Source organism: Elaeis guineensis, chromosome 4, assembly GCF_000442705.2.
Source record: "Elaeis guineensis isolate ETL-2024a chromosome 4, EG11, whole genome shotgun sequence".
Lineage (NCBI taxonomy): Eukaryota > Viridiplantae > Streptophyta > Magnoliopsida > Arecales > Arecaceae > Elaeis > Elaeis guineensis.
In genome coordinates this window covers 7,445,374-7,472,371 of record NC_025996.2, presented here as the reverse complement: position 1 = coordinate 7,472,371, position 26,998 = coordinate 7,445,374, and the positions used below count along the sequence as shown (strand labels likewise).

Here is a 26,998-nt window from a genome sequence, read left to right as displayed (position 1 = left end):
AAATAAAAGTTTCTTCCTTATCCATACCCAATGTTGAATGGCTTCGAGAACAGTACTGTATCTCAGAGAAATATCAGCTTTCCGCTCCTGATCTGGATGCTCGGATGAATTCTTCTCCTTCGGATCAGGTTGCGTTCTACATCGAGGATCTTTGGATCGATCTTCGATTTTTGATTCCAAAATTCATCTGAAATTTTTTTGACTATTATGGTCTCTGTCCTACTCAGCAGGCTCCGAATTCTATCCGATTGATCATTAGTTTTACCTTGTTATATTGTCTTCTCCCGATTGATCCTCGTCCTTCTTTATTTTGAGCTTTTTTGTTCTCCGTCCTCACCTTAAGGCCAAGGGTTGATAGTTTTTCAATTTGAAAAAAGGTCTTTCTTTTATCTTCGATCTTCCATCGTCTATTCATGGATGGAAGAATCAATTTTTTTTACTTCTTCTTTATCTCCTTAGGGCTTTTCTTCATGCTAGAGTGATTCGAGAACTGATCCCAACGAGAATAGTCGGGTGGATTCTGCCAATCAAAAAGATTTCCTCCGATTAAAAGGTATGGAAGTTCCATCATAGCGAGAGCTGATGATCGAACAAACTCTCTATGATGCCAAACTTAGTTCGATAACTTTCTTAGGTATAACATAGTCGGTCATTTCACTTTTTTCTTTGTTTATTTTGAATTTTGTACTAACTTTTATTTCTTTTTGATTGCAGCTATGTGGAGAGGGCACAGATTTTAGCTGCTGACATCCACTCACATGTTGCTAAGAAGAGCGCAGCGACTGATGCTGGATCTTTCCGACCGTCAAAAAAAAGATCGGATTGATATGCCGTCAGTACCGATAAGAGAACCTAACATTCCGTCAGAGACAGCCCCCGAGCCAGTCCTAGCATTGTCGCTCCGACAATGCTTTCTCCAACTGAAGCACCGTCTGTGGGAGTTGAGATGCCAAGAGACGGAGCCACGCAGAACCATCAGCAGCTCCATTAGCGGAGGGTCAGGTTGAATCAGAAGTTACGATCGAATCCAAACAATCTGCTACTGCACCAGTTGTTCCTCCAGCAGAGTGATCTCGAGCGCAGTCAAGCACTGACTTTGTAGCGATCTCAAGCATGCGACCACCGACTAGAGATCGAGGGAAGGCACTGGCTGCTTTTGACGATGATGGATCGTCTGTGGGCCTCCCCATGCTTTTTGATATCAAAATTTCTATCGGTGAGTCAGCCCTAGCCAATCTATCATTGACCAAATGACTTATTGAGGCTGCACTTCTCCCGACAGATAGGGAGAACAAAAGAAATCGGATAGTGTTCGAAACATTTTCTTCCTTCTATCCGACGATACTTGGGGTAATTTTCCGACATTCTTTCTTCTTTTTTTTTTTATGATTCTGATCTGACTTGACTTGTCTTTTCAGTTGGTGCATGATATGCATGATTTAGAGAGTGGATATCGAAAAATTGCCAACCTTCATCGGGTGTGGATGGATAAAGTGGCAGCTGTCACCATCAAAAAAACTGCTGTTATCAAACAATTTCCAGCGGCAACTGAACGGAAAAAGAAACTTCAGAAAAAAATCTCCCGTATGACGACCAACTGTCCTCCAAAGCCGAACTTGAGTTGGCTCATCAGGACATCGCATCTCTCGAATCTCAGATCAGAAATAAGAAGTACTCCATCAATCGGCTTCAGAGAGAGAGGGATGGATGTATTAAGGAGTTGGAAGTGGAATGCGGAAGGTATCGGGCCACCATGGAGAGGTTGGCACTGGCTGATGCTGAGTCGACATCCGTGAAGGCTGAAGCTGAGTTGACGAAAGGTGCCTTGAGTCTGGCTATCGAGAACTTTAAATATTCAAAGGAATTCAAGGAGGAGATTCTCGAGGGTGGATTCACCTTTTACTGTGTCAGATACGAGGATGATTGAGATGCAGTCAGAAAATTATATCCAAATTTGGACTTGAACAGCATCGTCCCTCCTAGTTCGAAAGAAGAGGGTGCCACACTGATTAAAGGAGATGCACTGACTGCATCGGCATCTACTCCAACTACCGAAGCTGTACCAGAGTAAGGTGATGAAGAGACTGATTGGTGATCAGTGTAATATTTTTTTTTTGTAATCAGATAAATTTTATAATCGGATCTTGGATCCAATTTTGTAACCTTCTCTTTAATGAATGAAAGAAAAATTTTTTAAGTACAGATTCTCTTCTTACACTTATACTTCCAGTGACGTGGAATCACAATCGGACAATCAATTATCCATTGGTGAATTGGATGGTCAGTAATAACTATAGTAGAGTTTGTCCCTTAGTCAAGTATCAGCCGACATATTTTTTAGATATTTGGATAGATGTGATAAGCCAAATATCCTTCGATTGACCGTAGTCAAATCTGTACGTCTAGATATTTGATAGACGATGATAAGCCGAATATCCTTCGACTGACCGTAGTCAAGTCAGTGTATTTTTTATTCGATCGGATCGAATCGACGTAATATTCTGCTTAGTTAAAACTAAATCGACATAAATAGTCATTCGACTGGAGTCAATTTTTACAGTAAAAAATCAAGATATAGTTAGTATGTTGGTTTTTATAATGAAAAATCAAGATGTAGTTGATAAAAATTGATCAATTATTTATCGATCAAATATCATTTTGTAGATGTAGTTGATTAAAGCTTTCATGATTCTGAATTTAATGTTTCATTCCAAATATTGTATATGTAAATAACTTTATTGATAATACATCTTCAAATTATCGTATTTCAAGTCTGAAGATTAGTTATTTCATTAAGAGTTTCTAGTCGATATGCATCCGGTCGAAGTGTCTCGGTTATTCTATAGGGTCCTTCACAATTTGGAGATAATTTTTTTTGATCCAGAGGCTTTGAAATTTTTGCATTTCTTAAGATCAGTTCTCCTGGATGGAAGACCTTTAGTTTAACTTTTGCATTATAATATCGAACTACTCTTTGTCAATATGCTGCCATCTGAACTTGAGCTTGCTGTTGGACTTTCAAAAGTAAATCTGGATCGACTCTTCAATATTCTGAATTACTCGGTTCATTATACTGTTCTACTCTTGCTGATGGTAATCCAATTTCAAGTGAGATCATCATTTCTGTTCCATAGGTCAGGTTGAATGGTGATTCTCCTATCGGTATGTGAGAAGTTTTCTGATATATCCATAAGACGGGATACAGTTCTTCCACCTAGAGGCCTTTAGCTTCATTCAGTCTGGTCTTGTGATCATGTAGGATTATTCAGTTTGTTACTTCTACCTCACCATTAGATTGTGGATGGCCAACTGATGTGAGTTTGTGCATATATGAATTTCATTCATTCTTCTATCTTACTTTCAATGATTTGTGCCAAAGGTTCAGCTTCTATTCATTTGGTGAAGTAATCAATAGCAACTATTATGAATTTTTTCTGATCAGATGCTCGGGGAAAAGACTGAGTATCTCGATTCTCCATTGTGCGAAGGACCATGGTACAACAATTGATGTCAGCTGACTGGTCGGTTGATGTTGTATATTTGCATACTTCTGACATGGTTCATATTTCGGACAAGTTTAGCTACATATTTCTTCATGGTGAGCCAATAATATCCTTGTCATAAAACTTTATAAGCTAAAGATTTGGTCCTTAAGTGATTTTCACAAATACCTTCATGACTTCTCGGAGTACATAGTCAGCATCTGCTGGTCTCAAATATTTCAGTAAGAAAAGAGAAAATAATCTTTTATAGAGTTGGCCATTCATCAAAATATATTGTGAGGCCATCTATCTAAGTCTTTTGGCTTCTGAAGGATCTACAGGTAGAGTTTCATCAATCAATTACTAGATGATCGAGTCCATCTAGCTTGGCTCATCATTGACTTATAGCACTTCTTCGACTTTATCAATGCTCGACTGTTCAAGATATTCGACGAATGTCCGACCCAGCGAGTTGAATAAAATGGTTGCAAGTCGAAAAAATACGTTGGCTCGAGCATTCGCTATTTTTGGAATGTGAGAGATCTCAAAATATTTTTGAGTCGATGCAAGATCTTTCACTTTCTGAAGATACTTCATCATAACAGGATCTCGAACTTCAAACTCATCCTTGACTTATCGAATGATCAACTATGAGTCGATGAAGACTTTCAGGTTGTCAATGTCAAGCTCTTTGACAATCTTCAAGCCAGCTAGGAAAACTTCATACTCGATTTGATTATTTGAAGCTTTGAAATTAAATCGAAGTGCGTATTCGATTACAATCCCTTCAGAATGGATGAGGATGAGACTGGCTCCACTGCCTTATACATTGGATGCTCTATCAATATGTAGCACCTACACCGATGTTAAGTTGGGCTCAAAAGTTTCAACTTATTTTATTTTGTTGTTGGATTCATCCTCAGAATTATTGTCAGGTATAATACACTCGACGATGAAGTCAGCCAAAACTTGTGTCTTCATCGATGGATATGGACGATATTAAATATCGAACTCACTGAATTTTACTATCCACTTTATCATTCGACCTGAAATATCAGATCAATATAAAATCACCTTCAACAGCTGACCTGTCAAGACAACAATTGGGTGTGCTTAGAAGTATGGGCGAAGTTACTGTGATGATATAATTAGAGCATAGATCATCTTCTCTGCTCTTGAATATCTTATTTCGACATTATGAAGTACCTTGTTTGTGTAGTAAATAGGTCGTTGAATTTTATTTTCATCTTTCTGGATGAGTACCGAACTAACTGTCTCCATCGAAGTTGCCAAATAGATATATAAAATTTTTTCCACCTTCGATTTTGTAAGTAGTAGCGGAGATGTCAAATATCTTTTTAGATCTTTGAAGGATTATCGGCACTCGTCTGACCATGAAAAGTCTTTAGCTTATCTTAGGATCTTGAAGAAAGGCAAGCATCTTTCTGCCAACCTTGAGATAAATTGGCTAAGTGCAACGATCCTTCCATTAAGTTATTGTATCTCTTTTTTGGAGCTTGGATATTTTATATTGATGATAGCTTTTATTTTCTCAGGATTGGCTTTAATTTCTCGTTGTGACACAAGAAATCTAAATTTTTTTTGAAGGTTACTTCAAATGTATACTTGGTTGGATTCAATTTCATTTGATATCATTGAAGTGTGCTGAAGATTTCTTCCAAATTTCGAACATGATCAGAAGTTTGAAATTTTTTATCAGCATATCATCTACGTAGACTTCCAAATTTCATCCAATTTATGCTTTAAATAGTTTATTGACTAGCCATTGATAAATAGCCCCGGCATCTTTTAAATCGAACGGCATTATTTTATAACAGTAGATGCCTTTATTGGTTATGAAGGTTGTGTGCTCTTCGTCTTCAGGTACCATCTAAATTTGATTATATCCTACAAAGGCATCCATGAAGCTTAAAAGTTGGTGTCTCAAAATTGCATCAACTAGTTGGTCGATCTTCAATAAAAAAAATTATCCTTCAGACAAGCTTTATTTAGATTTGTATGGTCGATGCAGATTTTTCATTTCTCATTGGCTTTTCTTACCATTACTACATTGACGAGCCAATCAGGATAATTAGCTTTTCTGATAAAGCCAACCGTGAGGAGCTTGTCGACTTCTTCGTCGATGATCTTTTGCCTTTCAAAATAAAAAGACTTTTTTTTGTCTCACCGATCTAACTTTAGGATCAATATTTAGCTGATAAATTATTATTTTTGAAGGAATGCCTGGCATATCAGTTGCCGACCAAGCAAAAATATCAACGTTCGCCTTAAGTAGATTCACCAATTGTTGTCGCTCCGGATTAGACAGTTGCGATTTAATTTGGACCATCTTCTCAGGATCTTCTTCTTTTAGTGGGATAAAAACCAGTTACTCGGTTGATTCATCTTTTTCTTTATTTTCTCTTTAGTCTAATTTATCGATGGGTAAAGAGTCTTCAGATTGATTATTCTGTATGGAGATCAGGAAGCAATGTCAAGCAAGCTGTTGATCTCTATGCATTTCTCCGACTCAATTTTTATTGGGAATCGAACCAGTAAATGGTATGTTGAGACACTACTCTCAGGGCACTAAGTCTAGGTCATCCAAGTATGCATTATAAGCCGACGAAACTTGGACGACTGTGAATGTTAGAAAAATATTATTTTATTATGAATCTGATCCTGCAGTTAGGGAGAGAATGATTTTTCCTTCCATAGTAACTACATCTCTAATAAAACTGATTAATGGCATTGAAACTCTTTTGAGTCGATCAGTCGTAGTCATATTCGAAAGAAAGTCGAATAAAAAAGAACATCAGTCAAGCTTTCATTACTAACTAAATTTTTTTTTATATCATAGTTTGCTATCATCGTCGAGACAATGACAGCATCATTATGGAGAGTTTGCATTTTCTGGACATCATCTTTCGAAAAAAAAATTACATTGTCAAGTTATCGTTTCTTTGTCGACTCTTCTTCGAAAGTTGCCCCCCAATCTTTTTGTCACCTAGAGATCATATTGATGACTCCCACCATTGGTCGATTGTTGATCATTTCCTCAGCTTGTGGCTGAGGCTGTTGGTCGGTAGGAGGTTGAGTCGGATGATCTTATCAAAATTTTTTGATGTAGCCTCATCGAATTAGGATTTCTATTTCATCCCTGAGTTGGACGCATTGCTCAGTATCATGATCGTGATCACAATGAAACTGACAGTACTTCTTCCTGTCACGGCTCCTCAGTGACGCTTTCATCAGTGGAGGGCATTGAAGATACTCCTCCCCTTTGATCTCCATCAAGATCTATGCACGGAGAGCAGAAAGAGGAGTATAAAGTCATACTTGCCTGAGTTGTTCGACTTTAGACTCCGTCATCGAGGTGAAGCTCACCTATCGATAGTTGACCGACTTGATTCAGTCAGAGCTTCACTTTTTTTCTGCTTCTTTTTCTGATCTTTTCTTCTATCTGGCATCGATCAGAAGTACCCTCATCCGTGCGAATATATTTGTATATGCTCTTCAATAGTTCAGCATAAGTCTGAAGGAGAGTTTTATCTAAAGAATAGGAAAATCTGGATTTTCTCAGATTCTCTTCATGGCCGATATGACCATATCTTCATTGAGGTCCTGACTTCAGGCGTGGTCGCATTAAAGCGAGCCACAAAATCTCTTAACATCTCTATCTTATCTTGCTTAATGGAGAAGACACTATCTGATGTCCGTGATACTCTTTGACTAATGCTGAAGTGGGCCACGAAAGAATGCTCGAGCTGCTTGAAGGAGTTTATGCTCTCCGATTGAAGTCCAGATATTAGGCTTGAGCAGCCTTCTGAATAATCATCGGGAAGTCAATGCACAAGAGGGCACCGATTGCCCCCTGGATCATTATAAAAGTCTTATAGCTCTCCAAATGGTCGATTGGATCGATGGAGCCGTCGATGGCTCCATATGCGGCATCTTGAACTGAGACGGGATCGGTTCGTCCAGGATGTATTGAGAGAGAGGTTGAGCAGTATGAAAGTCGTAGTCGTTGGAGAACTTCTGACCTTCCACCTAAAGTCGGACAAGTTGGTGGTCGATCTTCTTGAACTTACGCTCGTAGTCGTCGAGCCGTCGTTGCTAAAAAAAATTTAAGGATAGAATCTCCTGAAAAGCTTGAAGATGGAGAAGTAGAAGGCATACACGACCTTTTTTCCTTCTGGATACTATGTACATGAGAAAGAGAGAGAGAATATCGCAAAGGATGGACGGCATGATGGGAGTGCCGAGAATGTGAATGCTTGACTCGATGAGAGCATCGAGACGGTCGTCGCTCTTGAGATGAGGAAGGTGAACGCAGGGAGGACGGCTGCTGTACCTAGACGGCACTGAATGAACCACCGACTCCTCCACCGGTGGTTGCTGCTGCTGCTGTGTTTGTTGCTGTTGGAGGCTGTGGACCGCCTCCGTTAATCCTTCATTTGCTACATTAGGACAGTAATTTGTATGTCCGTAGTGACTACAGGACGTGAAGAGCTGGGCTCTGCCAATGGAGATAGAGGAGGAACATCTTTCCGATGGAAAGACTGCCTCGTAGATCCTGTTGAATGTTGGGCTCTAATTTTAGCCATGGTGTATCTTTTCTTTTCTGATGTGTCAATCTGTTGCGGCCAATCTCCTGTTGTACCTGTTACCAGTGAAGAGTATCTACAAAATGAAGTCCACACTGACCGAAATTATGTTCGACGGAGAGTGGTGAACAGTGGATAAAGTATTCAAAATGACAGAGTATCAGCCCAGAATTGTCTTACCAAATGCTGTTCATTTACCTCCTTTTATAGATGAGTAGTTGGTAACCGTTTATCGCGGTAAGACACATGGGTCCCGTATGTTGCAGTATTATGTGATCGTAAGATGGATGGTTATACCCGCTACTGATCATGTTCTGGCCATTATGTGCTTTTTGCACAGGCAGTTTCGGATAAGCCGACTATATGTCGGTAATAATAATACGTCGATTGTATGTCGATAGTCGTAGAGGTTTGAATGATCGTTGGTCGATAACTTTGATATGCCGATGGTTATTGATATGAGATTAACCGAATTATCGTGGTTGTCGCTGATGGCCGAGGATAGTTGATTGTCAATCGGCCAACTGATTGTTAGTCGATATTTTATGTTTATGGGCCGATTTAGAATCGGAATCGAAAGGTCAGCTAAATTATCCCAACAATAATACTTTTAAAAATCGATATAGTATTTATGAAATCTGTGGCAGATTTGAGATTATATTTTTTTTATTCTCTTGATGTAAAAGTTTACTCCGGGCTTTCATGGATTTCGAATTTAAGCAAGAGGACTTGAGCATGAGGAGGTGGATGAAAGCTGGGCATCCTAACCGGATTAGACTGATTTCACAAAAAAAAAAAAAAAAAAAAAAAAAAAAGAAACCGGACTAGATGACAATGGATGGTTATTTTCTTGAAACATTGTGCATATATCCGCGTGCGGTGCTTGGAAGAGAATATGTGGCTCTACCATTGCCGTTATGTATTTGGACGGAGAAATTATCATAGGCAAAAATAATAAAAAATCTACACAGCAGTTGATTATTCATTAATTACTATTTATGATGGCTCATGATTGATTGTGAGATGAAAACGGATCGATCAAAATCCCTAAAATATTTTGTCGGTAGAATGAGTCTATTCCGTAATTTCTCGTTTGCAAGGTAGCGTGATGCTTTCGGGTCCTGCAATTTTTTTTTCTGGATCCCACAGTCTTGATTGTTCACAAGATGCCACGTTCTGTTTTTTTTTTTTTTTGGTGGAACGTTCTGTTTAGTCTTTACCGTTGACTAGATATTCACCCGTGCTTAGCACGGGTGAAATTTTGTTTTACTTTAGATGTTATATAAATTTAATAATTTTATAATTATTTATATATAATTTATTATTTTTTAATAAATTTTATTTATATATATTAAATTTAAAATATAGAAATAAAAAATAATAGGTAGATATATATAGAATAAAGAACACACATAGATTTTAAAAGAATGTGAATAGCTTTGAATAGATGATATTTGTTAGAATAAAATAAACAGTTCAACTTTTGTTGATGTTGAATATTTTTTTGTCAATATCATACAAAAAATTTTTCGAAAATAAATTTTTTTATGGCATATCCTTGCAAATATTATCAAAGACATCACCTATATCTTTTAATCTTAAGACTAAATGACAAATAAAGGAAAAAAATTGAGATAGGTATCAAATCAACTTATCTGATAAAAGAATACACAGCATGTAAGTATGTTAGACAAAGAAATGCTATTGGATTTTGGCATTTTACGTGTTATCTATTTTCTAACCAATAATGCATGAAAGAAATTTCAGTTTATAGCAAAAGACTCTGGGAACAATCTATGAATGAAATTTCTTAACTCTAATACATGCGGTACATGACTGAATTTATATCTGCATTCTATTCTAGTGGCCGCCACCACTAAGTTGAGTGAGAATTGCTAAAAATTCTAGAGAAAAAATCTAGATTAGAGACTTGAAAAATCATATTTTCTCTCCTATTTTTATAGATAAGGCTATAACAGGATATTGCTCAAGAAGGCCATTACCAGTTAATGGACTACCAAAATAGATCTTTGGAAAGAAGATCCATATGTAGCTTTATGCTTCACGGTACAAACTTACACAAAAATAGGTAAAAATTTTTTTTTGCTCATGCTAATCAGAAAAAAAAAAAACTGAGCGATTTGAATACATTGCACTATTTTTAATTGCATTACATTCAATTTTACTTCCTTTTCATATTTAAGTAGTTCAATGAGAAACTGATCCCATTATCTTTGAATTATTTGCACAAAGATGTTATTGGAAAAGCAATTACAGTCATTTAGAAAGCCATTATAGTGAAAACTGTAAAGCCGTTTAATTTTCCAACTTGATAATAACTAACTCCTGATCATCATCCTGCATGGTTGTTAGCATACACGCATTAGAAAAATCAAAAATTTCTCTTTCTAAATTATATAAAAACAATAATAAAGTTTCAACATACTCTTTCATGCTATATTATAGGGTTGTCAACGGTAAATAATAAGTCAGTAGTTATCTTATTGAAAGCTGCTAAACTTTCGATTGGAAGATACTACATGAAACAATAAAATAGTAGACCAAGTTAAATCAAGCAAGATGGTATGAATTTAGCTTTAAAAATTGAAACAAAAAAAATTGAGCTGAAGCATAAAGATTTTTTTACTATGATGATGAATGTTTTCATCATATGCCTGTATTTATAAACATTAGAAGAATGCACCTGCAAATAAATAATAAAGAAAGTGTTTATTAGAAATTATTACATACTCAACTAAGTACTGAAAACATATTAATAGAGATGTCAGAAAATACTTACCTATCTCAAATTTTGGAAGACTTCTTTGTACACTACATTAGTTGTATTACATAAAATCTTTTCTTCATTGTCACAGATTAATATTTTCAAACCACTTCGACTTCTAACCGGAAAAATTACAACATAAAGCTGACCATGGCTAAGACAGGTCTTCTAAGATATAATCCAACATGAGAAAGAGATTGACCTTGACTTTTATTGATGGTCATAGCAAATGAAACTGTCAAGGGATATTGTCTACGTTGAAATTTAAAAGGTAATCTTGAGTCTGATGGAGTTAAAATCATGCGAGCAATGAAGACCTTTTGTCCTATATTACTGCCTGAAATAACTTTGGCCTCAACTACATGAGTGCCTAATTGAGTGATCATCAATCTGGTACCATTACACAATCCAGAAAATTGGTCTATATTTTTAACAACATTACAGGAACCCCACATTTGAGCTTTAAACAATGAGTTGGAAGATCGGAACATTTAATACTATTCAAGAATTCAGGTGTGTGAATATCATCAGGTGTATTATGATTTTCATCTATTTTGCAAATGGTGTCAGAATTTAAATATATTCTTTCCTCACCAGGAACCAACGTAAGCATAAATTCATTGACCAAGTCCACAATATCATGAGTGGGAGCAAGTATTGCTCTTTCTTGCAAATAGTTTGGATCCTTCATCTTCTCCAAAAAAGCTGGATATGTGCTTTCTACAATGGCTGCAAGTGATTATTTGACTCTTTTATCAAAAGATCATCCGAATTTCAATGACTTCTTCACCATCATTAGGCCCACCAACTAACCCATCTCCAATACTCAGTATCCAGTCTGAAAATTCTTTTATTTCATTTGAATCAGAATTAAAACTATCTGTTTGGAGCCTCATATTTTTAGTTAAAGTCAGCACCTTACAAAAAGATCAAAGATACGATGAGTTGATAGTGGCGAGTACAATATCCTGTCTGCTACCTTTAGGAATGACAGGGAGAATTTGTCTGAAGTCACCTCCAAGCACAATAATTTTACCCCCAAAAGGTTGTTTCAAATTATTTGGATTAATGAATCTAAGAATATCTCTTAAAGTTCTGTCTAAAGCTTCAAAACAATATTTGTGAATCATAGGAGCTTCATCCCAGATAATAAGCTTAGTCTTAGCTATCAATTCGGCCAATGGACTTCCTTGTCTAATATTGCAAGTTGAGTCTTCATTTGCATTCAAAGGGATCCCAAATCTGGAGTGTGCCGTTCTCCCTCCAGGAAAAAGTAGAGATGCTATTCCACTTGATGCTACTGTGAGCACGATCTCACTTTTTGACCGTAAAGCAGCAGATAGAGTTTTCCAAATAAATATTTTTCTAGTGCCACCATAACCATAAATAAAAAAAATCCCACATTCATTTCTAGCAACAGCATTCATAATCGTGTCATAGATTTCTTTTTGTTCAGTTGTAAGACTGGAAATAAGCTTTTTGTGCTCTTCAACCAAAGATAGTTTATCATAACGAAGCTCATCATGAATAAGCCAATTCTGAGCAACTGAAAGGATCATCTCATCTGGAAAAGGCATTGGAGGATAATCATAAAGACTTTTACCACTACTTTGAAGAAATTTTTCAATATCCGCAAGTGCATAATTTTTTAATTCATCATCACTCAAATGCAAACCTGAAATAGTAAAAGAACACATTTTCTTTTAGATAATATGGCAACAGCATTAAGTTTTAGATAATACAAAGTAAATTTTTTAAGTAATCAAAATGATAAATGAAAAAATAGATAATGCCATACTGTCATGATGTAGAAGAGTCCTTTGCTTCTGAAGGATGTCTTCCGTTAAGTATTGCCAACTGTTTTCCCAAATGAATTCAGGCTTGATAGAGAATTTGACAATAATAACATTGCAAAGAGTCTTCTCAAGTAATTTGCAGTACCCCAAAAACTTGCCTCTGCTATGCCATCAATATATTCTTTGTCATCATCAAGCAAGCCAATGCATAGCAAGCCTCTTTAAATGAAGGATATCTAACACCATTGATAGTCCTTATATCTTCAAAACATGTGGCACCTCTTACTATATTAAGTAAGATTCTCTCATAGTACATATCTCTACTTCCAGGAGGGACATAAAATACTCTACCAATAGAGAACCCATATTTTCTTGGAGTCCATTGAAGCTCAGATTGTTTCCATACAAATTTAGTAAGAAATTTTGCATAAGTCAAATCTCTTGCTTCCGGATACTTTTTATTGGCCTCCATCCATGCCAAAAATATTGACTGATTGATTCCAGGTTTGTTTAGAACAGAATCAATTGGATCCTTATCACCAAATACAACCATTTGCTCATCTGGTAGATGAAAGGATAGCCATTCAACAGGAGGATCTCTATAATTGATATCAAAGCCAAAAATCCTCTAAGCAGCTTCGCATGGAGATATGTACCTACAATCATAGTACATACTTATTTCATCTGCTTCTTCTTGATTTTCAGGACTTCGATAAAAAGCTGCAGTAACACGATCATGGCCTTTGTTAACATATTTAAAAAGATATTTTATTGATCTTGACTGATTGTACCATTCCACATTGATATGTGCATGATACTTCAGAAGAAGATATGGATTACATGGAACGACATATCTATTGTCAAGAATAACACCATTCTTTTCCACAGTTCTACCATTATCCCTTCTTCTGTAAAGAGGATATCCTTCTTCATCAATAGATGTGTAGTCTTTGAACTGTTTAGGAAAATGTTTCGAACATCTTCCATCCTTCATACATGGGGAACATGGATTGGAAGCACCATAAGGACCATGGATCATAAAATTATTCACAAGTTCATATAGCTTTGGATAAAACTCTTGGTCAGGTATCTCAGCTAATATGATTTTATTGATATCTTCACCAGAAGGATATTTGTCCTCAGCATGCAGAAAAACTAATATATGAGCATGTGGCAAACCACGCTTTTGAAACTCAATGGTGTATATCACTACAAATTAACAAAAAGTACCTTCATCAAATATAATGATATATATGTGCATCTTAATGAATTTATCTAAGTTGGATTATGTATTATACAATATGCATGAATGTTAGACTAATGAAGATTTAAATGTATATGATCTATAAGTTACAACTAATCAATAATTTAAAAAAAAAATTAGACAAATACAACATGAATGCATATTTACAATGAAAAGACCATTGAAAAAATTCAAAAATTTGTCTAATAAACTGGATGTTGGAAAAAATACATGTAAATATAATAAATACATCAGGGTAGCCAACTCACTGGTTCTGACCTTTTGGTGGATGAAATAGTTTCTGAACAACTCATCAAGTACAGATCAAAGTATTAGATATTGCAGAGTAGGCATAAAAATTATTCTATTGCTTCTTTAGATTCATAGTAATCAAATTAGTAAGAATGGAATTCCAGTTATGTTGCATTATATGTGAATCAAACTTGTACTTTGGTCGTATTTTTATTTTTTAGTTTTTATTTGATTTTATACTTTATTCTTTGTTGTTGTTAGTAATTAGATTTGGTGCAATGTCTAGTGAGTTTTCTGTCGTTCTAATTGTTTAAATGAAATATGGTTGATCTTTGGATGGTTATACATGATAGTTTAATTAAACACTTAAAACTTATGGTGAGTTCAATGTGTTAATCAAATTTGTTTATTGAATATTGGGAAGGCAACAAAATGTAAGAGTTTAAAATTATTAGTATATTTAGTATAATGGCTGAGTAATGGTACTAACCTTACCAGAGCTTTAGATATCATGGGAAGGCAGAATAGTTATTTTTCTATGTTACTTTGGTCTTTTAGTTTTAGCTTTTATTGTTTCATCAAACTTATTATTGGTGAATTTAGCTGTATCAGACAACTTGGTGTTTTAAATATATCTTCTATCTGATCCTGGTTGAATATTATTTACAAACTAAAAGATACACAGATGATTTATTTTAGAATTTTCCCTTTTCATCAGTAATCCCAAACCATTGCTCTTTTTTCTCAATCCAGAAAATGATTTTATAGAGAGAAGAGAATGTCAAAGAAGAATAAGGGGTTGTTTAGAAAATAATTACTTTGGGTTTTAGTCTTTTTCTATATTTAGGCAAGCGTAAGTTGTTTGTATGTGGGGCTTGGAATGGGGAAGTTTTATGTGCCCATTTTCTCTATTCATTCACTACTCATGAGTCAGTAGCTCATCAATTTTTTTTAAAAAAAAGAAATAAAAGTAGATAGAGGGAAGATAATATTTTCTTCTTTACACAGTAGGTATTTCTTTTGTTAAATTTCAAACATTATAATCAAACCTTACCCTTGTCGCTAAAGAATGAACTAAAAAAAAAATATTATTGTTCATAGATTTACTTCCCACCTTTTCAACCAAGTGTTTACTTATTTAAATTTTTGAAATCTATTTCTGTAAAATACTAACTAATAAATAACTGCAAAAGTTATAGAAATGCAATAAAAACTTACAGTTGCCATAGCTTTACAGTTCAAAAAATACATGAAAAAAATATAAAACAATGGTAAACAAAAATATTGGTCCCATCGAGGTTCTGAGAATGGGATACTTAGTCCCATTGATTTGGAGACGTTGGGTTAGGGGCACAAAACACACAAATACTTCACAGAAGAATATGATCTCTAACATGTAAATAAGGTTTATTCATTATATTTCTTTCATTTTGGAAGTAGAAAGCATTCAGATTTTATTTTAATTTTGGATTAATCTAATCATGAATGTATATAAAGAATTCAAATACTTCAGAAAAAATATGTAAATAGTAGTATAAAGTGGATGTTGGAGAAAATATGTATAAAGAAGTTAGATGTACCAGCTTTAGCTCTTCCGAAAATATTTTTTTGCTTCAAATCTTTGATGAACTGATCAAGTTTAATCTTGAAGACCCTACAAAGAATGTCTGGATGATCAGCAGGTTTAAGGCCTTTATGCTGAACAAATCTGAGAACCTCTAACCAGTTTGGATTACATGTAAATGTAATAAATAGATCCGGATAGCCAGCCCACTTGCATATAGCCATGGCATCTTGATAGTTTTGGATTATGTATCGAGCACCACCAGTAAATGATGAAGGAAGTATTACACGTTTACCTCTTGAAAAAGGATTTGTTTCTCCTCTCAAAATAGCTTCTGTAAGTCCTTTGTACATATCTGCTCTCAAATTATATTGATGAGACCGAATGTATTTCAACCTCAATGATTCAATTATTGTATAGGCATCAACCAAAAACTGATGAAATAACCTCCTAGAACACAATATAGTAGGAGCTTCATTCTTCCTATCCTGAATTCTGTAGGCAAAAAACTCTCTCATTGATAATTTTATCCTCTTTCTGGAAGAACCACTATCTGAATCTCGAAATTGGATACTTTTATTATAACCATCTTCCCCATAAGGGAATAGCAAGGCGTATTGTAAGCCAAGATAAGCAGGATTCAATTCAGTGATTCGCTTCAATAATCCAGATTGTGTCTCAACTATAATGTCTCTATCACCAGCTGAGCTTTCAAAATCTCCAACAATTAGTGCAGCTACTTCAGATATAGTGGGAATATTATATCTCCTTCCATCACGACCCCTTTTTCCGATGAGCCGTAGTTTAACATTGGACTCGTCTTTCTCTTGATACCTATCACTAACCATCCTGAATGATTTGGCCAGTACATTGTACTCATCAAGCATATCTTTCAAATCAGTAATAATTTCAGCATGCAATGAATTTGAATCACCATCCGAACTACTTCATACAAAAAATAGAATAATTATTAAATTCAAATACATAATTATGATAAAAAGAGTATCAAATCCTACATTCTTAAAAAGGTACGTACCTCACAGTCTTCATTCTATTTGACACCTCATTTTCAGTATCATATATGTATAGTTGAGCAAATTTAGGAGATGATCCTGGAGTAGGCAGTAAACTTCCAATCATATGGTAATTTTGGCCACTTAATTTAAAGACAGGGGGACCATTTCCATCATTCATACTTTTATCAATTTTTTCCCCCATTGATGTGAAAGAGAACATCATATTGTATGATCGAATATTCTTTATAAAATGGTTGCTCTTATCATCTTGATTTTGCATAAGAGCCCTCAAAGTTTCAGGTGGATCTCGTAACAAAGGAAGCTGAACTTTTCTTTGCATACAGCATAGTGAAAACTTTGGTTTTTTTGCATTATAATGCTTCATTATTCTTTCTTCATACCACATCAATGCACCGTAAAATTCACATTCCCATTTCGGATCTCCAATGTCCCAATATTCTGTTTGTTTATTAAATGAATAATTTTAATCTCAGATGATATATCATGATTTATTTGTAAATAAAGTCAGTTAATGTGACAACAATGACATACCTTCATTTTGAATAGCAGTATAGTCGATTTCACCACTGGCTGTTTCTTCAAATTGTTTATTATCATTATGTCCTACATTATCACCAGTATGATTACTTTCTATATATTAAAACAATGATGAATTTATTATGGAAAGTGATGAACTATGACTAAAGAAGTAAAAGAAATTATTAAAGAAATGGTTGGTCAATGGTGAATAAAGTTATAAATAAATAAGTAAGGGTGTTAAAGTTATTACCCACTGCATCTTGTACTACACCATTGGTGTTATTCCTATCTTCAATATTACTACTTTCACCTACACACAGAAAAATTATCACATTAACCTTTGACTAATGAGAAGACAATGTTATTCAAAGTGATTGATAAACTTGTGATAATGAGCCACTTGGGCGTAGCTTACGTATGGAATATCACTCAATCAAAGAATAATCTCATAAGAAACTTACAGATTTAACTGACGTTAACAATAATGTTATTGAGAAATACTCAAATAAGAAAGTTTTTGTGTTTACCATTTGAAACATCGCTCAAAGGAATCTTCCATCTCTTCACTGATGTCAGTTTTGGATTGCAATTGTAAATAGATAAATTTTTTGTTCCTTGACTTGTATAGTTTTCATTCTCTGATCACATATAGAATTATATTAACATAAATTTTCAGATACTTTATTGTCATAAAGCATGAACATATAGAAACATGTTTACCTTGAAATGTAGAAGTTGTTCGCATACGTTTCTCACTCCTGATCATTGTCCTCACTATATGGAATATAATGTATTAATTATTAGGCTATCCCAAAAATAATGATAACAATAAAAAAATATGAAGGTATAAATTCAATTTGCAAGGCTCATTCCCCTAACGAACCCATTTTATTTCATCTATCAAGATAAATAGTTTTTAATACATGAAAGAAAAGGATTATGGCAAACACTGAAAATAAAAGTAAAAGAAGTGATGAAAATCAGTTATGAAATATAGATTGGCAGATTTGAGATACAATAAGATACATCAATCCATGAATAAAAGATAAATTTTGATTATTTTATTAGCCATGCATTTTGTAAGAAATTTTTTTTATTTTTCTATCATTTCTCCACCACCCTATAAATATCGCTCTGTAAAGTCTCGCATAAGCAATCAATATCAAGTGACTATAGAGAAGTTAGAGAAAAGACTAATATGGAGTGCTACACCATATGTATTAAAAATTATAATTCCCACTAGCTTTTTCTGATAGCCATTCAGTACTGCAAGCTGGGTTGCTCCATTCATCTTTGTAAGGAATTTTGCAACGGTAACCCTATTTTTTAATCATATTTTTATTTATTTTTTCTCTATAAGTTAATTTGAAGTATTTCTTACATATTTTTAACTTTCAAATAAGGTAGATAAAGAGAATGAAAAAATGTGTAATAGAAGAATACTTAAACAAATACTGCAATGCTCAAAATAGCTTTAACATGGTTGGCAATCCTAATGTTGCAGTTTTCTAAGGCTAGTTAATTTTATTTTTCATCTTCAATCCATGTTTCTGGTATTTCTAAATAAATCTTCCATGGATTTGTCCATTTTCATGGCAAATTTGGTTGATCTTTCAAATATATCCTCGCTGGGCTAGTGTGTGTATGTGTGTGTGTGTGTGTGTGTTTTTTTTTTTTAACTCTCCTTTTGTGTGATGTTTATAAATAAATCTTCTCTTAATCTGTCCACTGTGGTGGCAACTATTTTGTTATTATATCTCAAATCTGCCAATCTATATACCATAAATCTTGGCCAGATCTTATAGTATTTATCTTTCTTCTATAGTATGTATCTAAATAAATCTTCTCTTGCCATTGTTTGATTTTTATAGTCAATAGTCATGAAATAATCTTTTACCTTGAGTAATGCTAACTGTGTTAATGCTATTGATTTCATATGTAACGTGAGTCCCTACACAGCAATGCAACCAAAAAATTATTATTAAAGTAATATGCTAAATTTAAATTTTGTACTTTATAACAGCAAAATAAGAATGATAAAAAAAGATTTAGATAATAGATTCTTAATACCAGGTAAAGATAAATCAATATCATTGATATCCAGATTCAGATTATGAACATTATTATTTTTTTCCCATTTCAAAAATATCTCTTAAATTATCCCCATTAGATTTGATAGTATGTGGCATCCTTCTTTTTTTAATAATGTGCTTTCCAAAATTCATCGGAGGACTACTTTGTTTGAATAAATTATCTTTTGAGGAAAATAGAGTTCCAAAAACTTGCTGACCATTCATTTGATTTGAATTCTGAACATTAGCATCCATCAATGATTGAGAAGACAATGTTGAAGCAGCCATCCTGTTCAAAAGCGCACTCGATGCACATGTTGTAGATGGTAGATGGTGGTTATGTATTTTCACGATTGCATTCTCTAAAGATTTATTTTTGACTCCTTTGGATTTAATGGTACAATTGACTTCATTTGTGAAAGAAGAATGAACTGCATGCGTTAAAATATTCACAGATGTTAATAAGATTAACAATAATATTTTTGAAGAATAATAACATGAGAAAGTTTTTATGTTTACCATTTATAACATCATTCAAAGGAATCCTTGATCTAATAACTGATGTCAGACCTGGACTGCAATTGAAAATAGATAAATTTTCTATTCCTTGACTTGAAGGATTTTTAATATCTGAATACATATAGAATTACATTTCGGTAGATATTCAGATACTTTATTGTCATAAAGCATGAAAATATAAAAATGTGACTACCATGAAACCCTGATGCTGCTCACATACGTTTCTCGCTCCTAATCATTGCCCTCCTCAACCTTCTTTCTTTCGGACTAATATGCTCCATTAATGGATTTTCTATGATATCTGCTAGACTCATAAAGTTTTCATTCATTAATACAATCAGATAAATAAAGTCTCAGATTCTCAAGGATCTCATCCAGCAGAAAATATTTGTCATAAAAAATATGAAATCAATTAAACTATTTTATAAAAGCCTATACATGAAGGTGTGGGGTGATTGCTTTTTAGGTCATGCATCTACAATTAAGTTTTAGATCTAAAAATGACCGAATTTGAACATAGATCTGAATTTCTGTTGGAGTTATTCACTCTATATTGGAATACTTTGACCATAGATAAGAATTTTCCATACATTTGTTTGTAACATAGATATTCTTTTATTATTAGAAAATACAAAAGAATAGAGAAAAAAGGAGAATGTACCCATACAACAAAAGAAACAAACTTACCTGAAGAGTTTTATGAAGGTACTCTGTCATAAGCATGAGCAATAGAAATGAAGCATCAGAGAAGAAAAGACATAATACGTTGAGTGTTATGTTTTAAATGTTAACTAATTGCTAAAGGTGAAGGTGAAGATAAAGAGTCTTACTTTTAATGTTTATAAATATGATAGTTATTAGGCTACTAAAATAGAAACAATAGAAGCATATTAACGTGTGACCTTATAACCATCTCATTGGAATCTTAAAACTATCCATTTACTATCACAATAGTTCCTGACATTGAAATTATATTGTACCATTAATTCAATTAAAATAAGTAGCTGATGGTAAGTATTAACCAAAAAAAGTTATAATTCCAAGAATAGTGAACATTAAATTTTGTGATAATAAAAGGACAGGAGAGATATAGATGAGCATATATTATGGTAATTAAGAGTATGGTTACGTATCAATTGAGGAGTCTGAATTGATGTGAAGGAGATGAAGAGTTGCATGGGTTGGTGTGCACAAAGAAGCTTATTCTTGCATGAAAAACCAAGTGCTGCTATTATTAGTTGCATGGGTTGGTGTGCTTTCACAACGGAGTTCCAAGTAGAGGGAGATGACAGAAGAGCAAAAAGGAAAGGCCATAGCTTCCCAAGGAATGACTTCCAATTACTTTCAGTAATTACTGTGAGAAGTGTTTAAAACAGCCTAGAAAAATACAAAAAAATAGAGAAAGAAGGGGAACATACACATGCAACAAAAGAAACAAATTTACCTGAAGAGTTCTATAAAGGTACTCTATCATAAGGATGAGCAATAGAAATGAAGCATCAGAGAAGAAAAGACACAATACATTTAGTGTTATGTTTTAAATGTTAACCAATTGCTAAAGGTGAAGGTGAATAGTCTTGCTTTTAATGTTTATAAAAATGATAGTTATTAGACTGCTAAAATAGAAACAATAGAAGCAGGTTAATGTGTGACCTTATGACCGTCTCATTGGAATCTTAATTCATTTACTTTCACAATAGTTTCTGGCATTAGAATTATATTATACCATTAATTCAATTAAAATAAGGTAGAGACAATCAATGTTGATTAGGGTTAGCATACATTAGAATTTTAGCTCCAATGTATGTTTTAGCTTTCCCTTACCTTATTCTATCTACTTTTGGGATGTTGGTTGGTATTGCTGAAAGGAATTTCCAATTTAGTAAATGATGGTGTCTAGAAGGAATCATTATCAATTCCTTCTTTTGCAAGAGAAAAATTAGAAATCTTTACAGACCCTGTTTGGATTTTAAACATTTTATTAAATCTATGTGGCAAAGATGGTTGTATCATTGTATGAAGATTATAAGCACCTTATTAAATTCATTGAAAATCTTTACGGACCCTGTTTGGATTTTAAACACTTTATTAAATCTATGTGACAAAGATGGTTGTATCATTGTATGAAGATTATAAGCACCTAATTAAATCCATTGTATGAAGATTATAAGCACCTTATTAAATCCATTGTTGTTCACCAAGCAAAAAAAAATTTCGAAAAAAAAAAGAGTTTAGCAAACAAATGACAGGAACATGAGTGGCAGTTGGAAGGATTGCTTTTCTCACTCATAGGTTTTTTGCTCTCCTAATTTGTGTTGGTCTCTTGGCCATAGAACTAAGGATGGTCTCTGGCCTTGGAAGAACAGACATCGTCCACAGGCTGAGTCCAGAGCATGAGCTGGTAGCAAAGGAGCCACACATCCTTAAGAACATTGGTGTTGCGAACTTGATTAGTTCAGCATATGTTAGAAGTTTTTTTTAAGAATAGCATTCTTGTTACAGGGAAACATGGTCTAAAGCTATTAACTTGACCAAATAATATATGTCATTATCTATGTTGCCAACTGTCAAATGTTAGTGGGCTTAACCAAGACCGTAGCAAATCACTAGGCTTCTTGCCTTGTCAAAATTGAGGATGATAGGTAGTTGCCAAGGTTTTATATGTTTAACATTTGTGTTAGTTATTCACATAAAGTGTGAAGTAAATGAATTAAGATTAAATAAGATAAAATAAAGTATAAAAAAAAACTCTAACCATTCTTTGAGCTTTATCTTTTTTTCTGATGATGTTTGAAGTCCTAACATGACTGTCAGATGAATCAACATATAGTGATTCAAATTTTGAATCAGGAGAACATTATTTTTCTTTTTCTGCTTTATGTTTAATATACTTTATGGTACCATTAATTTGCTTTTGAAGATAATTGAAACTTACTACTATTACTGGTTAATGTGCCTGATAGCAAGTGCATAATTCAGTTGATCATGAAGTCCTAACATGACTGTCAGATGAATCAGCATATAGTGATTCAAATTTTGAATCAGGAGAATATTATTTTTCTTTTTCTGCTTTATGTTTAATATACTTTATGGTACCATTAATTTGCTTTTGGAGATAATTGAAACTTACTACTATTACTGGTTAATGTGCCTGATAGCAAGTGCATAATTCAGTTGATCACAACAATTAGAGCTTTTGGACTTGTGACCTGTATCAATTATTTCATAATATGAAGCATACCACAAATATGCAATAGATGCTCGTATGAGCTTACTCAGAATAAAATACCCATTCTTTTAACCATAAACATGCTTAACAATCATTAGTTGTCTTAAAATATTCAAAAACATCAAATATTCAAGAAAATCCCAACAGAAACACCTATGATTCTGCACATTTTTTGATAATAGAGCTAGACAAAACAAAATATTTCCAGCATTATTCCTTCTCTTGCTTGATTTTCTTCATTTTTTTGTTGCTTGAGAGTTGTGCAGATAGATCTTCATCACCGATGCTTTCATTTACTCTTTCAGTAGACGGATGCTTCATCGATATCTTATTTGGAGATGTTACTTCTGTTTCGGATGAAACTGACTCCTGCTTTTAATGACGATAGGATTCACTTCACTCGTTTGATTCATAAAAAATAATTAAATTAAAAAAAAATGATAAAGCAAGTTTTATGACAATAAGCTGTAAGGTTAAAAGATTCATCACCTTCAGATTATTAGCAACATTGTTAGATGTAACATCTAAGTTTTCTATCAGTTGTTCACCATAGTCCTACAATTGTCATGTTAATTAGTGAAATTTATGGTCTAATCCATATTAGGAGAACTTATTTATGATGTGTCAAAGTCAAAACCTGTTCAGGCTGAGAAGTTGCAAAGAATCTGTCAATCAATTCCAGATTATCTATTATCTTGACAATTGGATAAATTTGCCAACGATCCTTCATCTCAATGTTAGATTGCTTAATCTGAATCTTGAACAATAATTTCTTTTCCAGCATTTTATTTAGCTCTGAAGAATAAGTGTCATCAAGTCCATCCTAAATAGCATATAGGTAAGAAAAAATCATTACAAATTTTTGGTAATTTCAAGATTCATTGAATAGATGTATATTAAGCTGGTGCAAAAATAGATAGTAAATATTACCTCTACTATCCTATCTCTAATTTCAGAAGCAGTCTTTCCTAGAAATTGCACAGCTTCACGATCAAATATTAGAAATGAAGTGGTGCCAGTCTCATCACCCACTTTCACTTGAACCTTGAACCTACAATATAAGATTTTACATAAAACATAAATATGAATAAAAGTTATATATGTATAATAGACTAACACATGAAGAAGCATCTTACTTTGCAACACCAGAGGGATAAAACTTATCACACTTCTCGCAAAAAAACCTTCCACCAGCTTGTTCCAATTTTTTGGGGCATCTTCAACAGGAATTGTAATACCAGCCAAACTTTGTATCTATTGCCATTATCGTTGCCAAGGTGACACATGTGCAAGGCTGTAAAAGAAAAAAACTCCCAAAGCATATTTATTTGTCGTTAAGTATGCAAAAAAAGAAAAATCGACAGCAACAGTTATCCATTACATGAAAATAAAGAGTTATTAAAACAGTAGCTCAATCTATGATTAGATGTTTCTTCTTCATCAGTATATTTCTTTAAAGCACAATTTTTCCAACATATATAGAGGAAGCATCCTTGGAGAGCTAATTGGTGCTGGACCGACATAACTTTTTTGAGTTACAAAGGATAGTCTGGACAATTTACACTCTTTGATTATTTTAAGCACTTTTAGCTCATTATTGCCTTTGCCACTTCTAGGCCTCCTTCTAGAGGATGCATTTGATGCGATTTCGAAAGAGAGTGGAGATATTGAGATAAAGTATAGTTGAATTTAAACGTTTGCTTTCTTGTCATTCAACATATATTAAAAGAAATTTGAGTCAAAGATGCTAACCCTAACTTGTAAACTTTTTGTTCGATTGTAACTTCTTGATATATATCGCACATGTAATACACAAATGGAGAAGGAGAGAGATTTTAGAGATGATAATTCTTATTAATAATTTGAGTTGTTGTTTTGTTTCATGTAATGGGCTCAACCTCTCAATGAATATGATATGACATGATTCTAAGCTACCCAGTTAGCATGACTATGGCAAAAGTGATCTGACTGGCATAATTAATTTAAAGTTGATAGCTTAGGTAGAAGATGGTTAGATTAATTATGAAAAAAAATGAAGTGAAGAAATGATTTTTAGTGTAGATTCCATTTTGTAAATTCTTGATATGCAGATTTTTTGAAATTCAAAAAACGAAGATGGTTGTAGCAAATTCAAAAGATGAAGATGGTTGTAGTCATCTAGCTCAGAAAACTATAGAATTTGAGTATCTCTCTCATTTATACAATAAATGTCATAATACCATAACTTGATTGTCTCAATAATTTATCAGTAAAAACATACCTCAACAGACTCAATAATTTCATCACTGGTCTTCCTTTCAGTCTGATATAGAAAATTATCCATGATTGAATAAGTTGGTAGGCTCGATATTTGGCCGATCCTCTGAGAATAAGACTCTTCTCCATTGAAAAGTCTACATGTGAAAAAATATAATGCATATCTTAACATGTTTCTAAACTCATATTTTTTCCTTGATGTAATTATTTGGAAATAAGATATAGTAATTACTTGTTTCTAAACTCAATAGCAACCGCAACATCTGGATTGATCATCAATTTTATCCCAAAATAAGCATTCGATATCTTCACCTCATCTGCAATTAACAAACCATAATTAAGAAAAAAAAAATTATGTTTTGAGTCAAGAAATATTTATTTGACTTGTATTAGTAAATTATGATTATTTAGTTTATTATAGGAAAGAATATTATACCTTTAAATATTTTAACACGACATAACTGTAAAATAATAATTATGGGCCCTGGTATTTCCTCCATCATATAGGAATGCATTTTATCCGCAAATTCACCCCATAAAGTACAGGATAATTTGTTCTTCCTGAAATAATATTTGTTTTGAATGTTATTTTTTCAAAAAATCAGACAATCAATAAAAATCAATTTTAGGATAAAAACATTAATGTCAGCCATATTATTGCAACATACTCTAAGTCCTCAAGCAAAATATCCATTCTTTGGGTTTTTTTCCCTTCAGTTTCACTCTCAATTATAATGCCTTTTCCAACAACCTCACCAATAACATCTGCAGAAGTATGAGATAGTAATTGTTAAGATCATAAATATGTATTCTAAGACTTTACTACAATAATCATGAAAACTTACCAACAAAATATGTCTCATCTTTTGCTAAAATAATTTCAGCAAAAGGCACAAATACAAACCCATCTCTTGGAATGTTGGCATGAGCACATACAACCACAGAGGTTTTTGTCATAAAGTTCAACATGTACTTATGCTTTGTTGTTCTATACTTGCCGTTATTGTATCCAACAATAAAGTTAGACATCACATAGTCAACATCTTCTTTCAGGATTGATTTGAACATGCTCAACAGCTGCCGCTTGATTGTGGCATGTATCTTTCCTCCCTAATGACATAATGTAAAATACCAAATTATGTGACAATCTCAAGAAAAAAAAAGGCTGATAATGAAAGAAGGACCAATCAACAAAATACCCTTTCATCCATAACCACCATCTCAATTTTATTGATTCCAATAGGATTAACATATCCCGGTACTTCCCACAATCGAATGATCCGAACCTTTATCCTCCAATCAGTTTTGTGATCAACATTGATTTGATCAACAAAATCAATTCTGGATGCCATTGTTCTTCACCTAGCAAAAAAAAATTCAAAACAAAAAAGAGTTTAGCGAATAAATGATAGGAACATAAGTGGAAACTGAAGAAAAAAGTTTAGAGGTTAGATAATAGATGACTTAAGATAAAAAATATTATCAGCTAATCACTATAAAAAATAATCTTAGATTTATGTGTGAGTAAAATTTTGTGTGTAAATTTTATGTCTTGGATGTAGCCACAGGATGTCTCTTAGTCCAGTGTTAAGCATAGGTTTATCATTATAAAGCCATATACTTCAATCTAGATTACT

General features: G+C 33.5%; 1 pseudogene; it reads right to left on the bottom strand.

Moving 5' to 3' along the window:
- Positions 1-10,889: 10,889 nt before the first annotated feature.
- LOC140857238 (uncharacterized) lies at positions 10,890-26,713 on the bottom strand (annotated as a pseudogene).
- Between the last annotated feature and the right edge of the window lie 285 nt (positions 26,714-26,998).